General features: G+C 35.4%; 1 protein-coding gene across 5 annotated transcripts in view; it reads left to right on the top strand.

Annotated features, from left to right (window-relative positions):
- The window catches only part of RICTOR (RPTOR independent companion of MTOR complex 2), a 116,971-nt gene that overhangs the window by 15,200 nt on the left and 84,750 nt on the right, over window positions 1-17,021 (top strand). The gene's annotated exons all lie outside the window — the stretch shown is intronic.

The following is a 17,021-nucleotide window of genomic DNA, read 5'->3' as shown; positions in this document are numbered from 1 at the left end:
GATTCAATTAATTAGGAATGACAAAATGCTTTTCTATATTTTTTAACCATGTTTTTCAGGATTATATTACTTGTTTCTCTTGTACATACTGGTACATCTTTTTTTTTCCCCAGCTGTTTTGAATGATTTTTCCTAGAATAGAGCTGATGTAGTATGATAAACTGTTGGCTATCCAACATGCTCAGAACTTGGTCTAAATTGATATTTTGATTATTAAAACATCACAAAATGTGAAGGGTTTTTCAAATGATGTGTTATTTTAGCAGACAATCTAGAAATTATATACATTGAGGTAGATGTTGTTTCTTTCTAAGCAGACCCCGTTGAAGGGCATGTTCTTGTTCCAGTGGTGATGTCACTGTTCAAAACATTTAAAAAATTCTGCTTCTGAAGATTGCTAAAGCTTATAATATAGTCCTTTAGACTGCTGTTTGGTTCGTCCTTTGGGGATGAATTGAAGTTCAGAAAATGGTCAAATATAAGTTGGGCTCAAATATAATGGAAATTTAATTCATTGATTTCACTAATTAATTTGAAAAGAATTTTTTGAACATGTGGTATATTCTCAACACTGTATTGAATTCTGGAATGTGTGTGACAAGATAATTTTTCTAAACATACTACCACTATATGTGATGACTGCTATTATAATCTAGTCCCTGGCTACCTGTACAACCATTCTCATTTCCTAACTCTTTTCCTCTTATTTAGTGTATTTGACAAAACAGCCTCCTTGTGTTCGTTCCTACTCATATTCTCTTTTCAGGGCCTTTGTACCCCTGTTACATTCTGTATGGGTTGTTCTTCCTTTAATATTTGTAGGCTTGCTCCCTCACTTGATTTAACTCTGTGTTCAAATATTACTTTATCAGTGAGGCCTTCTCTGATCAGTCTATCTAAAGTAGCCCCCATCTCCATCACTTTCCATTCTTTTATATTGTTTTTTCTTCCGTAGCCCTTGTCACTACTGCCATTACAGGATCATTTATTGTTAGTCTCCCTAGAAAGTAAGTTTTGTGAGGACACGTACTTTGTTTTGTTTACCATTGTATCCTCAGTGCCTAGAACAGCCCCAGCACATTGTATGTGCTTCATAAGTATTTATTGGCTGAACAAATGACTATCAAATTTGCATTGTAGCATGAGGGCTCTGGACCGGTTTTTTCACTGCTTCCTCAACATCTTAACCATGTAGTCCCGTATATCAAGCTGTCTGTGTTTCAAATTTACTAATCATCTTATTATTCTAAAAATCTTTCTGTATTTCCCATCTAGGTTAAGAGCAGTGCTTTAATGTGGCCAAATCAGACACCCAGGAGACGTCCTAGCCTTATTCCTTGTCCTTATTCTACACATCAAATCTGCAACCAGATGATAGTGATTTTATCTCTGAAATACTTGTAAAATCTGTTTTTTCCATTTCTGTTGCTATGCCTTTATTCACGCCCTCAGTTTCTTTCCTGGATGATTGCATTGGCTTCATAACTACTCTTCCCTATTCTAGTTCTATCCTTTCCCAATCTACTCTCTTCATTGTAGCTATCAGCAAGTTGTCCACAAAGCTAGTCTTAATCTCCCCAGCAGAGGTAAGCGTCTTCCTTCTTTGGGCTTACGTAGTATCTGTTACCTTTCTTATAATACTGCTATAGTTTGTTCATGTCTGCCTCCCTCAATCACAGTTGACAAATACTTACTGACCTTTACTATGTGCTATGTACTGTTCTTTTTTACTGGTGATTCAGTGATGAAAAAGATTGAGTCTCTGCCCTTGAGGAGTTTATATTCTAGTGGGGAGAATGCAGACAATAAACATGTGAACACAGAATTTTATGTACTAATAAATGCTCTGAGTAATGTAAAATTGGGTATGTGAAAGAGAGTTGACTGATGTTTGGGAAGGTTGTCAGAGAAAGCTTCTCTGAGGCAGTGATATTTATTTGAAACAGGACTAACCAGGAGGCATCATGTGAAAGAAAATGTAGTGGGAAAGTCTTCCAAGTAGAAGGAACATATAGTACAAAGTTCCAGAGAGTGGAAAGAACCAATATGATTCTTTCCATAAGTGCTTGACAAGTGAGAGGAAGAGTGGAGAATATGAGACTAGAGAGGTAGGCAAGTAATAACTTGGAGATCGTGGTACTTTTGCAAAGGGAAGTCATTAGAAAGTTTTAAGCATGGGAGTGATATCTCATTATTTGGAAAGATCATTCTGTCTGCTCTGTGGAGAGTGGACTGTAGCCCCTGGAGAAGGCTCTGCATGGCACATGTCACTAAATCAATGTTAATTGAATGAATAAGGGAATGAATTACTCCTTTCACTGTATATCCAGTTTGAATCACATGAGACTTAAGTATTGTCTTCAGGAAGAGAAAGCTGCAAAACCAACATTGTAAAAATGATGCTTGTATTAAAATAAGTCGCTTCCTTGTAAGCTATGTATGTCTAACCCTAATTACTTTAATATTTTGAATTACCAGATAATGCCTGAGTTGTCATTAATTTAATGACATTCCTTTGTCACTGAGTGGAAATGCTGTATTCATTCATTCACTCAGTTAATACCGAGTGTCTACCATACTCTACCAGGTAGAGTATTCTGCTAAATTCTCTGAAGTTTCAAGGCTGAGATTACAAGATAAATCAGACCTTGCTCTTAAAGAAGCTCCAGTCAGTTGCATGTCGTTCAAAAAATGTAGAGTGGATGAGTAGTTAAGCTTGACCGACAAATCAGGAGGCCGAGAAGGGAGTTCCTAGCCTTATGTGACCTCTGTAAAATATGATTCTTTTCATTTTACTTTCCTGCTGCTGCTGCTAGATGCTTTCATTTAGATGTTACATCTAACATTGAAAGTGTAGAGAAATAGGGAAAATAGAAGAATGGGTGAAGTTAATGTTATCTTTATTCTCTTTAATTTTTTTAAATTTTTATTCTGAATATGAGCTTTGATAAATAAGCAGAATGGCTCATAGACAAATTTTTGGGAAAAATCTTGTTATATATCACAACTTTTATTTGCGTATTTTTAAAATTGTTATTTGTTCTTCTCTAGTTTTTTTTTTAGTGAATGAGGTCCCTGCAATATGTTTCCTTTTAGTATCTCGATTTCCAGCTGGCTGTTCAAGCTAAAAATCTTTACTTTTTACCTAATTTTGCTTTTTAATTTTGTGGATCAACATTTATTTATTTAATAAACGTTTATTTTTTATGTGCCAGGCAATGTTCTGGGTCCTGAATATTTTTTAAAGAAACTATAGCATAAGCACATTTGTGCGTTTGAAAAGTAAAATCATGCTTTAAGGTTGTCAAATGAAAGTGTGTGCTGTGGCAGAGGTTGCTCAGGGATCGTGACACTCTTTCCCCTGAGTGACACTGAGGCTTCATAATCCTGCAGCACTAGGGTTGACACTAGAGTTGAAACCTGTTTTGCCATAACAAATATAATTGTATAATGTCTGGGTTTTGGTTTGTCGATTGAGGGATGTTTTACATTTTTAGCAAATAGAAGGAGGACTTAATTGTTTACTAAATTGTGTTATACTTTTTTAATGTTAGCATTTCCCAGAGAAAGTATTGGTTGGGTGCATCAAGACATTGTAATAGCCTAAAATAAATAAGAGAAAGATTATGGAAAAGTTTTGACTAGTGATCTGCCTTTAAAAACATAATTGGTAGATGAAAGTGTTTGCATGTAATCTAACACTCAATTGAACACTCTTACATGTTGCTAAAAGCAGCATGCATGTGATTCTTAACTGATACTGTTATTTTTCTTTCTTTAATATTTATCTCTTGCTCTGAAGTGAGCATTTTTAGTAAGCCAAGCTTTGCACTAAAGAAGGGCTTCATGGGTTATGAAATAGTGTAGTTGAAGTTTACTGGTGTGGAACCTTAAAGTTGAAGCTGAATAAGCACTTAGAGTTTAGAGTTGGCAGAAACTTTAGAGATCACTTAATGTAGTGATACTTTTAGAAAAAGAAGGCGGCTCTCTATATACTAAAGGTCGATCAGCTGTTATTGTACTTTTAGACTTATGACAATATTAAGAAGGTTGCTTGAGATAAATTAGTCAGAAATTCCCCCAACCCCCCGTTTTATTGTATGTTTACACACATGTGGACACGTAAAATAGAAATGACAAATTATGTGAAACAACATTATTTCAGGCTTTACTGGTAAGTTTTGCAGGTCTGAATTAACTACAGTTTACTTTTGTAATACTATGAATTTTTTTTTATAATATCAATTTAAGCTATTTTGCTTAGAAAATTAGCATGTCATTCCTTTTTTGAAAATAAACATTCCTAATTATTATTGTGAAATGAAAACTGAGTTTGTAGTAGGGAAGATCTAAATTCACATTCTTTTTTTTTTTATTGTGAGGAGATCATCCCTGTGCTAACATCTGCCAATCCTCCTCTTTTTTTTTTGCTGAGGAAGACTGGCCCTGGGCTAACATCCGTGCCCATCTTCCTCCACTTTATATGGGACGCCACCACAGCATGGCTTGACAAGCAGTGCGTCGGTGCACGCCCAGGATCCGAACCGGCGAACCCCGGGCCGCCGCATTGGAGCGCGAGCACTTAACCACTTGCACCACCGGGCTGGCCCCTAAATTCACGTTCTTGCTGCATAATTTGCAGGGAAATATCTGACATGCTATATGATTTTCTGAGCCTGTATTCTCATTTGTGGGAAGGGATATAATACTGTGCATCTTGCAAGGTTATTATAAGTATTAAATGAGAAAATTTCTTCAATAGTGTCTGGCAAGTGCTTAGATGAAAACCCAAAGGGCAAATGTTATTAAATAAATAATAGTTATTTATTCACTCTTTTGATCATAGACATTTCGGTTGTTTGTAGTGTCTTGCTATTATAAACAACGATTTTATATGTAGTCTTGTACATGAATCATGGTCCTCATACATAAATGTCTCTAGATTGTGCAACCTGGTGAAGAATTACTGCTTATATGATTTTATATATATATATCTCTCCTCATAGTAGCAATATGTAAATGTTGCTCTTGATCCATACTTTTGTCAACACTTGGGATTATCAGACTTTTATTAAAAATATTTTACTATGAAAATTTTCAAACATACACATAAGTAGAGAAGAAAGTATAAGGAACCCTCATGTATTCCTCACCTCACTTCAACCATTATAAGCATATAGGGCAGTCTTATTGCATCTGTACATCTTCCTCCTCCTCCCCTTGTGGATAATTTTAAAGCAAATCCCAGGCATATATTATTTCATTTGTAAAGTGCATCAGTATGTGTTTCTAAGGGATAAGGACTTTTAAAATATGTAACTACAATACCATTAACACAGCTAAGTAAATTAACAGTAATTTCTTTATATCATCTGATAATCAGTTAGTGTTCAGATTTTCCTGATTGTTTTACAGATATCATTTTGAGTCAGAATTCATGTAAGATTCACACGCTTTTGATTTCATTCTTTTTAATATGTAAAAAAAAGTAACCTGTTAATCGAATTGCTTTTCTTTCTGAATAATCTGTTTTTTCTGTCTGTATTAACAATTTCTTTTTGCTTTGGTCTTAAACATTTTGAATAAAAAGTATTTAGCTGGTTATTTTTCCTACTTTGTGATTGCTTAGGCATTCTGATTCTAAGTATTTCACGTCTTTGAACAATTCTGAAAATTTTTCAATTTTTGACTTTTTGATATTGTATCTCCCGTATTTTTTCTTATCTTCTTTAGGAATTCTTACTGATTGCATATTAGACTTTCTCATTATCTTTCTTGTCTTTTAAACACTTTCAGGTATTTCATCTCCTTTTCTCTTGGGGGCCACATTCTCTGTAAAATCTTCAGATGTGTCTTTCAGTTCGTTAATTGTCCCCTCAACTGTGTTTTTTCTGTTTATCCCCCTCATTGAGTTTTTTATTTCAATCCTGATATTTTTATTTCAAGAAATTCTGCTTGGATGTTTGTAAATTTCTTTTTTATAATGCTATCTTGAATCTTATATTTTCAGTCCTTTTTTTCCTTTAAACTGGAGATTTGCAAGTTGTGCCTTGCAAATCTTGCAAATGTAACTTACGAATGCTGCATTTGTAAATAGTTTTGTTGGGACATAGCCATGCTCATGTCAGTATTGTCTATGGCTGCTTTGGTGCTACAACTGCTGAGTTAAGTATTACAATAGAGATTGTATGGCCTTCAAAGCCTAAAATAGTTATAGTCTGACCCTTTATGAAACAAGTTGGCCAACTCCCCTGCTTTAGATATGTAAAACATAATTATTTCATTTTTGTATGTTTATGATAATTCTAATGTTTAAAATCTTTTTAGATTTTTTTTTTTTGTTTATTGTTTCTATTTTCGCGTTTCCTTCTGTTTGTGATTTTCACTTGTGAACTTACATTTGTTAGGTTACCCAGGCTAATGGTGGTCACTTGGTTGGGTGGGTGGGTTTGTGGGGTGGTTGATGGTTGAATTTGCTTCTGCTTGCTGCCTGGGAGTACAGTAGGCTAGGAGCTACTTTAAATTAAAATTGTCATGTTTGGATTTTTTTGGACAATGCAAAAGCGTACATCTAGGTTTACATGTGGCTTCAGAGTCTCAGGGAAGTCTCTTTTTATTTGTTTTGTTTTTGTTTTCAACTTTGCCCAGAGCTACTTTTCTTTGCTGTCTGCTCTGGTGGATGAATGTTCTTCTAATTCACACTTTTTCCTAGGACCGTAGTCCTAAGGTCTGACTTTATGCAGGATGGATTCCTTGTCTTGTACTGAGTGGCCCAAGGTTTAGCCCACAGTCCTCAAGTCCTGCACTTAAGCTCTAGAGCAGTGCTTCTCAAACTTTACTGTTGTGTTGGAGGTTCTCAAGACCATCCCCAGGTTCAGTAATTTACTAGGAAGACTCATTATGGCAAAAGGATACAAAGCAAAATCAGCAAGGAGATAAGGTACATGGGGTAAAATCTGGGGGAAACCAGGCGCAAGCTTCTAGTGTCTTCTACCAGTGGAGTCACACAGGAAATGCTTCATTCTCCCCAGCAACAAATTGTGACAGCATGTGAAATATTGTCCACCAGGGAAGTTCATTAGAGACTCAGCCTCCAGGGTTTTTATTGAGGACTTGTCAAGTAGGCAGCCTTTGCCTGGCAGGTAACAACATTCCAGACTTGCAGAAGGAAAGCATGTGTTCAGCATAAGCCATAATTGTTTGTATAAACAGTTTTGGCCCAGTGAGCCATTTTTATCAGTTAGGGTGGTGGGAACCCTCCTGAAATTTGTTTCCAGATGCCAGCCAGGGGCCAACCTTGTTAGCAGACCTTTTTAAGGAAAAGCAGTTAGCCCTGCTAGGTTAACTTTTTTCTGCATAAATGTACAAATGAAGCAACTGGGGATCTTATTTTAATGAAGAGTAGATTCAGCAGGTATGAGAGGGCCCAAGATTCTGCATTTCTAACATGCTCCCAGGTGATACACATGTTGGTAGTTCTCAGATACAGTTTGATAGCTAGGTAGTTGCTCTGAAGGCTAGAAGTCTTTCTTTCCATTGGTATTTTTATCCTAAACAAGTTTTTATTTTGAATTGGTACACAATTTTTTGTTGGGGGTTAAGTTCTCTATGCTGACAAACAGTAGTTCTTTCTGGAATGATATGGTTTATTTCTCATTAAACTTTATCCAAGTTGAATAAGGAGATCTAAGTTTTTCAGTATTGCCATATATTTTGTGTCATTTGGAGAATGGGAAAGGTGACAGTTTCAATAACTATGTTGTAGAAAAGAGTGCAGGATCTGGAATGTTGGTAATATTAATTGTACAGACCCACAATCTCTTATCTACAACTTTGAAAACCCAGAGACTCTAAAAATGAAGGCTATTTCTATGAATAACTTGATTTGACAAAACCTAACCTGACCTAAACTCACTCAGCAGCAAAACCTGACCAGAATTTGTATTATATCAATGTGCCTACTCATGGGTTTCACCTAAACAATATTACTGTATGTGGATATGCAATGCTGCCCCTAACTCTGTTGAGGATGTTAAATCTGTGGTGTATTACATTTTAAAATAAAAGATTGTTGAATTCTTAAACCTGTCTAACCCCAAGATTTCAGATGAAGATTTCAGTGAAGGATCATGGTCCTATAGTAGAAGTATGGAAAACAAATATCTCAAAAGCACTATCAGATGTATAAATAAATATAAAAACATTAGCAGTTAATGGATCATATTCAGACCTCCTGTTCATGCAAGATATAACCAAAGAAATGCATTGTATTGGTTTTATTTATAATAGTTCAAAGCTTTAAAAGGTTAAATTCAAAGAGCATTTATTTGTAAATTTAATTTTAGATTTTGATTATTGGTGTTAATGCAGTTATTTATGCATGCCTAAATGAAATGTAGGGAAGAATAACAAGTAGTAAATTTGTAATTAGAGGACCTGTTTACACTTATATTACACAAATTAATTGTGTATTATGGTATTTTTGCCTGATGAAGATCATCATTGACCAAGGTTCATGAAAAAGTTTAATTTATTATGTGTTTCCTTTCATGCAAGGAACTCCAGATTAGCCAATATGTTTTTATTTCGGCAATTTGGTCTTAATTGTGTCTTCCTTGATATATATAAATGATTTCACTTAACCATAAAAACATAGACAGAATGCTAAATATGGTAATATCTGCAAAGCACCAATTCAGAACTTAGTAGTGTATAAAAACAGGCTACTACTGTGATATAGGCTATATAAGAGGTGTTAAAGATACATATACTAAGATGTCTTAGTGATATTTGGTGACTACTTGGATTTAATTTCCTAGTTCACACAATATACTATTGCTTGAAGAAGGAAATTTTGGCAGATTTTTTTGGTGAGGAAGATTAGGCCTGAGCTAACATCCCATGCCAATCCTCCTCTTTTTTTGGCTGAGGAAGATTGGCCCTGGGCTGACATCCATGCCCATCTTCCTCTATTTTATATGGGATGCCACCACAGCATGGATTGACAAGTGGTGCGTCAGTCCGTGGGCAGGATCCGAACCTGTGAACCCCAGGCTGCCAAAGCGGAGCGCGTGAACTTAATGGCTGTGCCACTGGGCTGGCCCTGGAAAGTGTTTTTTTAAAGGATGAATTAATTTGATTGTAAGACATACTGAATTTGAGGTAGACAGACCACCAAACATATAGACTGACATGTGTTGCTTTAATTGAAGATAAAGTGTAAAATTGAAATTTCGATGCTTTGTTTACTTAAAGATTAAAATTGAGGCGCCATGCTGGCGTAACGGTTAAGTGCTCACGCTCCGCTGCTGGCGGCCCGCGTTTGGATCCTGGGTGCGCACAGACGCACCGCTTATCAGGCCATGCTGTGGCAGCGTCCCACATAAAGTCGAGGAAGATGGGCACGGATGTTAGCTCAGGGCCAGTCTTCCTCAGCAAAAAGAGGAGGATTGGCATGGATGTTAGCTCAGGGCTGATTTTCTTCACCAAAAAAAAGATTAAAATTGAATTTGTTAGTTATGGAGACAGTAAAAAGAGAAACCTGAGGCAAAGGATAGAACGTTAAGTAATGTTAAAGGATGTGAAACAGGAAGAGGGAATACAAAGCTTTAAGGGAGACACGAGGAACAGTGAGAAATAGATATGAAGAGGACTAAAACGATGTAATTACATAAACCAAGGGGGAGAAGGTGGATTTGGTTAGCATTGGCCCTTACTGTAGTGGAAAAGTCAGTGAGTTAGAGAAGCCTTTGCATTGAGCAAATAGTAAACTTGAGAACAGCTTTAACGGAATAGTGGCCTAGATATCTGATTGATAGAGTTTAGGAGATGATGAGGTAAGAATTAATTAACTTGAATCTCAGAGAGATTTGGTAAAAGAAAGAAATAATGTCACTTCAAAAACGGGAAACAGTGGGCAGAAGCATATTTTTTAAAAGACAGGTAAAACTAGTAAAAGAGACTGAGATCAATGAGAAATAGTGAATAATTAATGATAGAAGTATTGGAATGAGATAATAACATATGGAATCAATAATACAAATGGGAAGATTAGAAAATAACATTGTAATAACATATTTTTCAAATTTCTAACCCACATTCAAGTTGAGTGTCCTGCAGCCAAAGGGTATTATTTGTACCCTTTGCTTCTTTGTTAGCTTCTAAGGGGGAAGCCCTTAATTACATTCATAGAAGCCACCTGTCAGACAAATGATCTGAACTATAAATAGTCATGTTTCATAGAGAAAAACAGAAACATGAAAGTAGCTGTACAAACAAGATGGACAACTAACTTCTAAATAATTCTAATACGCTGGGCGTATATCACAGTTAATTGTCTCAGCCTTTAGGCACAGCTGTTCTCTTCTTTTGTAGGGTTCATTTACGTAGTGAATTGTTTCAGAGACAAGCAGAATTTTTCTCTTGTAATAAAAGATTCCTAATTAGGGGACTGTGGAAACCTAATGATTTTACAAATCTCTTTGTAAATATAATAGATTAAGATGTAGAAATTTTAGCAGAACATCCAGTGATTGTAATCTTTATATAGTAATTGCTTTTAGTTATTTTTACTATCTTAGAAAATGTTCTAGTTGCAGACTGTATTTTTCATATTGTTTTTCTGCAGAAAAATAACATTAAAATAAATGTCATGACAAAGATTTCTTTGAATGACAGCCACTTCTGTAGCCTGGTGAATGGCTTTTGTGTATTCTTGTACATTCTTGTGTACACTTGTGTACAGAGTAAAGATGCTTTGTGAATTTGGTTTCAGTTCTCTACCACAGTTATCTCATAGCAAGTGTTATAAGCCAGAGCATTCCACTCATCTCTAATTTTATTGTGGAAAGGAGAAAGAGGTGAACTCGAAGAAAGCACTTCATACTTTCTTTTTTTCCTATCAAGCAGCTCTTCTTTTCTGTTTCAAACATCTGAGCCATCTTTACCGGAAAATGTTTATAAATGCACAAATCACTTGCCATGTGAAAATAGGTAATGATGGAATGATTAGAGGATTATTAGGCAAGGTAAAAAGTTAGGCTTTAGTTCTTTATCCAGCTAGTGCAACCCGGGAACATGATTTCTAGCACTGCCATGAATGTAAATGTAATGCTTGGAGGGGAGATAGGGCAGAGAAGGATCAGGAAAGTGATTTTCTGAAGGTAGATAGCAAGCTTAAGTTTCTACCTTTTTCTTTCTTTTTGTGTTCCTAGGGATTGTCATTTAAAAATTTTTATATTTGACAGTTTTGAATGGGACAAGGCAATTACATTATTAATTATATTACATAGGTTTGTTCTAACCTCAGAAAGTTAGATTCCTTTTCAAAGCAATAGAAAGACGTTTTGGGTAGGTTTGGGGGAATAGTTATTCTTTGATCTTCAGAGTTTGAAAAATATATACATTTTAAAACAGCATGATCTTTTTTGTTTGTTGTACTATAGCTATCGTTATTATAGCTAATCATAAGATAGCATTTCCATTGTAAATTCTTGTATTTTAATCTTCACAGTTCTGACCTGGGGACTTCATTTGTAATAAATGCCAGATTGTGAAAAGTCAAGTTAAAGTAGCAAATTTCTATTTACTATAAAAGGAGAATAAATGTAGTCTGTAATATCTGATAAATATAACAAAATGTTTTTTTCATTCTTGTTTTTTAACTATTTATTGAATTATACCAAGAGAGAAGTGAATATATTATAAGTGTATTGCTCAATGAATTGTCATAGATTGACGCGCCTGTGAAACCAGCACTTAGATCAAGAAACAGAGCTTGGTATATTTTAAAATTTTTATGTATTTATTTCTGAATAGTATATTCATTTGTTCAGTTAATTTTTTTTTTGAGGGAGATTGGCCCTGAGCTAACTAACATCTGTTGCCAATCTTCTTCTTTTTCTTTTTTCCCCCCAAAACCCCCGTACATAGTTGTGTATCCTAGTTGTAGGTCTTTCTACTTCTTCTATGTGGGACGCTGCCTCAGCATGGTTTGATGAATGGTGAGTATGTCTGTGCCCGGGATCCGAACCAGTGAACCCCGGGCTGCTGAAGCGGAACACGTGAACTTAACTGCTACGCCACTGGGCTGGCCCCTCAGTTAATATTTTTTGAGTAGTTAGTGTGTGTTAACCAATGTTCTAGGTATTAGGATGACATCACAGTGGTGAATTAAAGCAGACTTATGCTGTGGGGAGATAAACATCAAATAATCATGCAAATAAATATATAATTACAAACTAGTATGTACTCTGGAGGTACACTCTCCTATGAAAGGCAGTATAGTGAGGAAGACTGTAGGGTAATTGTATATTGGGGAATAAGGGTAGAGTCTACAGTCAGATTGCTTAGGTTCAAATCCTGTTGCCACTTCTGGTATTTATGTGACTTTAGGCAAGTGAACTAATCTAAGACTCATTTGGTTGGTGTGGAGATTAAAAGAGATTATTCATGTAAAAATATTAACACAATATTGTAGGCTCTCTGTATGGATAGTAATTATTATTTTTGTGTCAGTGGATGTTTGTTTCATATTGTAGCATATTCTTATTTGAAAATGATACGAAGCATATTTCATAGAGTAGATTCTAATCTCTTCTAGAGTTCAGATCAGATCATCTAAAGGGATATCAGAATCTAGTTACATGACATTCTGGCAGTCTTGATAGTATGTTTCAAATTTCATTGTGCGTAAGAATCACTGGGATGCCTCCTATAAATGCACATTCTTGTGGGTCACTTTATATGCATACTTGACTCTGGAAATCAGTATTTCATATAATTCATGTATTTCTTAACACAGGTTTGGAAACCACTGGTCTATAAGTCTTTTTTTGATACAGGCTAAATAGCCAATTATTTTGTCTCATCATTTTAACATATAACATTGTAAGGTGTTTTTTGTTGTTATCGTTTGTTTTTGGTGCACATGCTTACTACAAATGGTAAAACATTTCTCCTAAATCTATACTTGCTCTAGGATTCCCTATTAGTAAATAGTATCATACATCAGTTTACCCAGTTGAGAAACTGGGATTCATGCTTGATTCCTTCCTTTACCTTTCATCCCATCTCTGATCCATTATTGATGAAGTTTCTTGCATGGAAGATTTTTGTAACCTCTATTTAGACTTCCCTTTCTCTTTCCCTACAGTCTGTTCTCTAAAGTCGTCTTTCTAAAACATATGCCATCCACTTGCATAAATGTCTTCCTTAGTAATTACCCATTGCCCAAAGATGTCTAAATTTCTTAGTGTATGTTATAAAGCCATTGGAGAACAGCTCCACCTTCCTTTATTCTTTATCATCTTATTTGCTGGGAATATGGAATTTCTTGATGTTCCTTGAGTTCCTTGAGAAAAATACCATATTTTTTCATGCTTCTATGTTGTTTACATACTGCTCTTTGTCCTCTTAGGTACCTAGAAGACTTATTGCTTATGATCAAGAATGAGGTCCCATGTCAATCCATCCCCAAATAGCAGCTGTCTCACTCTCTGCCCAGTCTTTCTTTCAGCGGTGTGTGTTGAGAACTCACCGTGTGCCTGGCATTGTGTCAGAGACCAGGGATTCATGTGTGAATAAGACAGGCAGGCTTCTTGTCCTCACTTGTCTTACAGTCTAGTGAAGTCTCTGTCAAGCACCCTCCTTTTATTTTGTTCCTATAGTATTTATTACCTACCTCTCTATTATATTATTATTAAGTATTTATGTGCCTCTCTTTTCTCATTTAATTTTGATCTCCAGGGCTGAGACTGCATCTTACGTTTACTAATATTTCTCGCCTAGTAATTGGTACACTATATGGTGTATAGTGAGCACTGAAATGTACAATTAAATAAAACTTAGAAATCTAAATATACAGCTACTCCCCAGGACAGATGAAAACTATCCTTTATAGAATACATTTATATTTTTAATTATGTAAGTAATAAAATGGCTAAATACAATCTAGAGGGGAAACCTGTGTTCCCACTATATAATGTCAGTGATGTAATTTTTTCTTTAAGAACTTTGGAGGAGGGCCGGCCCCGTGGCTTAGCGGTTAAGTGTGCGCGCTCCGCTACTGGCAGCCCGGGTTCGGATCCCAGGCGCGCACCGACGCACTGCTTCTCCAGCCATGCTGAGGCCGCGTCCCACATACAGCAACTAGAAGGATGTGCAGCTATGACATACCACTATCTACTGGGGCTTTGGGGGGAAAAAAAAAAACGGAGGAGGATTGGCAATAGATGTTAGCTCAGAGCCGGTCTTCCTCAGCAAAAAGAGGAGGATTAGCATGGATGTTAGCCCAGGGCTGATCTTCCTCACCAAAGAAAAAGAACTTTGGAGGCATATTGTATCATTTAAAATTTAATTTTAAAATATTTTAAGCCATTCATATCAATAAATTTTATAATTTATTTAAAATGATTTTAAATAAAGATTATAGAATATATAATTCTAATTATTAAGATTATATGTTCCTATAACTTTTAATAGAAGTTCTGTTTGAATTATTAACTGTTTTCAGCTGATTTTCTTAATTTTATTGTTCTATATCTAGATCAATCCTGGTTTGTATCTTCTAGTTCTATAAGAACATGCTCATAATAAACCGATTAAAGACATGGTTTTTGTTCATAGAATATTAAAACAATCACATTAGTGAACTGGTAGATGTCACTTGTTTAATTTATCCAATGAAATGTACGAAATAGTAAACCTTCAACAAGGACCTTTTTTCCCCTCCCATTAGTATATAAACCTTTTCCCCTTGAAATAATTCAAAATGAGCAATCCTTTGGAATTATAGAAAAGAAGACATATTTTTGTATAAATAGAAAGAGGAAAGTATAAAATGAGGTAACTTGACAATCCAAAATTGAGGTGGAGGAAAAGAAAACTGAACCCTAGGTCATTGGGAAGACAATCTTAAAATGTTACAGATCAGCAGAAGTTGCCTCACCTCTTCCTGCCATCATTATTATAAGAGTAGGACACTGGAACAAGAACTCAACAAAACTAGCCTCTTACAGTCCCTGGGAAAAAGAGATAGCCGATCTAGTTATAAGAAAATCTTATGAACAGTAGTTGAAGTTTAACTGTCTTATACTTGTGGTGATCACATCATTTATAATACAACCTGGGATACTTTGGGGAGTGAAAGGAAGTGGTATTAATTACACTGGCACAATGGGTATAAATTGGAAGCCAGGCAGATCAGATATATTTACTGTCATAACTGCTGCAATAGTGATGTGAAGAATATGTCATGGGAACATAAAGAAGGGAGCTTGTAGGTTAGAGAGAACCTTTACACATCTGAGCCAGACTTGTAAAGAATTAGGATTTCCCCCAGATTGGGTAGAGAGACAAAGGGCATGCCAGACTGAAGAAACCTAGTGCCATCGTGCTGTCCGTGTAGCCCTGCCTCTATCCAAATAACTCCCTCTCAAGAGGTGCTTCATGTCCATCATTCTTCTAAAGCATCTCTTTGAAAATGTTCATTTTTTAGTATGATAAACCTAATATTTAAGAAGATTATAATTAAACTGATTTACTTGCAGTAATAATTGATTGATAGGCTTTCCTTGCCCATCTCTACTACAGCATTTATATTTAAAATATACCAATAATTAAAAGCAGGTTACTGTCTGCTACCATCGCTTGAGAAGAAACAGGATTAGTTTCAGGATGTGAGGGAAGGTAATACTTGTTCTGCATTCCAGATGGTTACACCAGAAAAAATGGATGAAAATTACAAAGGGGCAGATTTGGGTATCAGTATAAGAAAAAATATTCTACTGCTCTATCCAAAGATGGAATAGGCTCTCCTGGGAAATTGTGAGTTCCTCTGCATTAGAGGTAAAAGGAAGGTGCTTTTCCAGGATGCTATCATTGGGATAGATCCTTTCCCTACTAAATTATGTAACTCTTTGATATTAATAATTGTTAGAATTTCAGGAAATGTTAGAAAGATAGTTTGCAGCAGTGCTTCCTCGACTTTTGGACCTGTGGGTAAGGGTGAGATGATGTACTACCAGTCTTTGCTGGTAGAAGAGACAGATTTGCTGCTGGCTTTTGCAAAGGTAATACCAACTATAGTAATTTCCATATACTTCTAATCATTTACGTCTGCTCACAATAATCATAGGAAATATTAAAGGCATAATTAAGTACGTATCAGATATATGTAGTCATGTTTAATTTTGTTATATTAGATGCTTATGTGCCCAATTTTTCCAGTTTGTTGCTTATTAGCGTTTATGTATATTCACAAATAAATCACAGAAAATATTGTTCAGCTCTTCTCCCACTCCTGATTCCTCTCTGAAATTTTCAAGACGGCAAACATGATAAAAGTTTCTACTTTAAAAATGAGCAAACTTGGATTATAAAAATAATGCACTAAAACATATAACAAAAATTAATTTAGGCACACTAATGTGTGAGTTAAACATTTGCTTGGGCTAACCACATAACTTTCATATGATTGATCTGTAAAAATTGTTTTTGCTAAACAAATAACTTTTAATTGTAGTTGCTACTCTTTATTATCTGTTATGGGCTAGGTACTGTGCACATACACAGAGAATTAAGCCAGAGGGGGAATGAATATATATATAATATATACATTATTTGTATGTCTGTAGACACATAGATATAGATAGATAAAAGGTTTATTTACTGTAGCTTTCTCTTGGTGGTTTTCTATATGTATCTATGTATCTATGTATACATGTATGTGTTTTTATAATATTAAATTGCTGGATATTTAGAGTTGACTGCAGTTATTTCATTACCTCCAGAGAGATTCGTCAGGAACACGCATAGGACTTAAAAGTTTCACAATAAGAGGAAAAGAGCCACTGTAATTCTAGTAGTTCTTTTGTGTTTTGCTTCCTTGCATTTGAATGGTTGGCCATCTTGGTCAGCTAACCACAATTTTTTTTTTCTTTTTCCCTCATGCAGCTGTGGGTTTCCTAAATTCAAGCTTTCTGAGAATATTCTAGTAGATTATCTCATTTGTGCTTTATACT

The sequence above is a fragment of the Ceratotherium simum genome, chromosome 18 (genome assembly GCF_057802395.1).
Source record: "Ceratotherium simum simum isolate JZ-2026a chromosome 18, ASM5780239v1, whole genome shotgun sequence".
NCBI classification, from domain to species: domain Eukaryota; kingdom Metazoa; phylum Chordata; class Mammalia; order Perissodactyla; family Rhinocerotidae; genus Ceratotherium; species Ceratotherium simum.
This window is presented reverse-complemented; position numbering and strand designations above follow the sequence as displayed.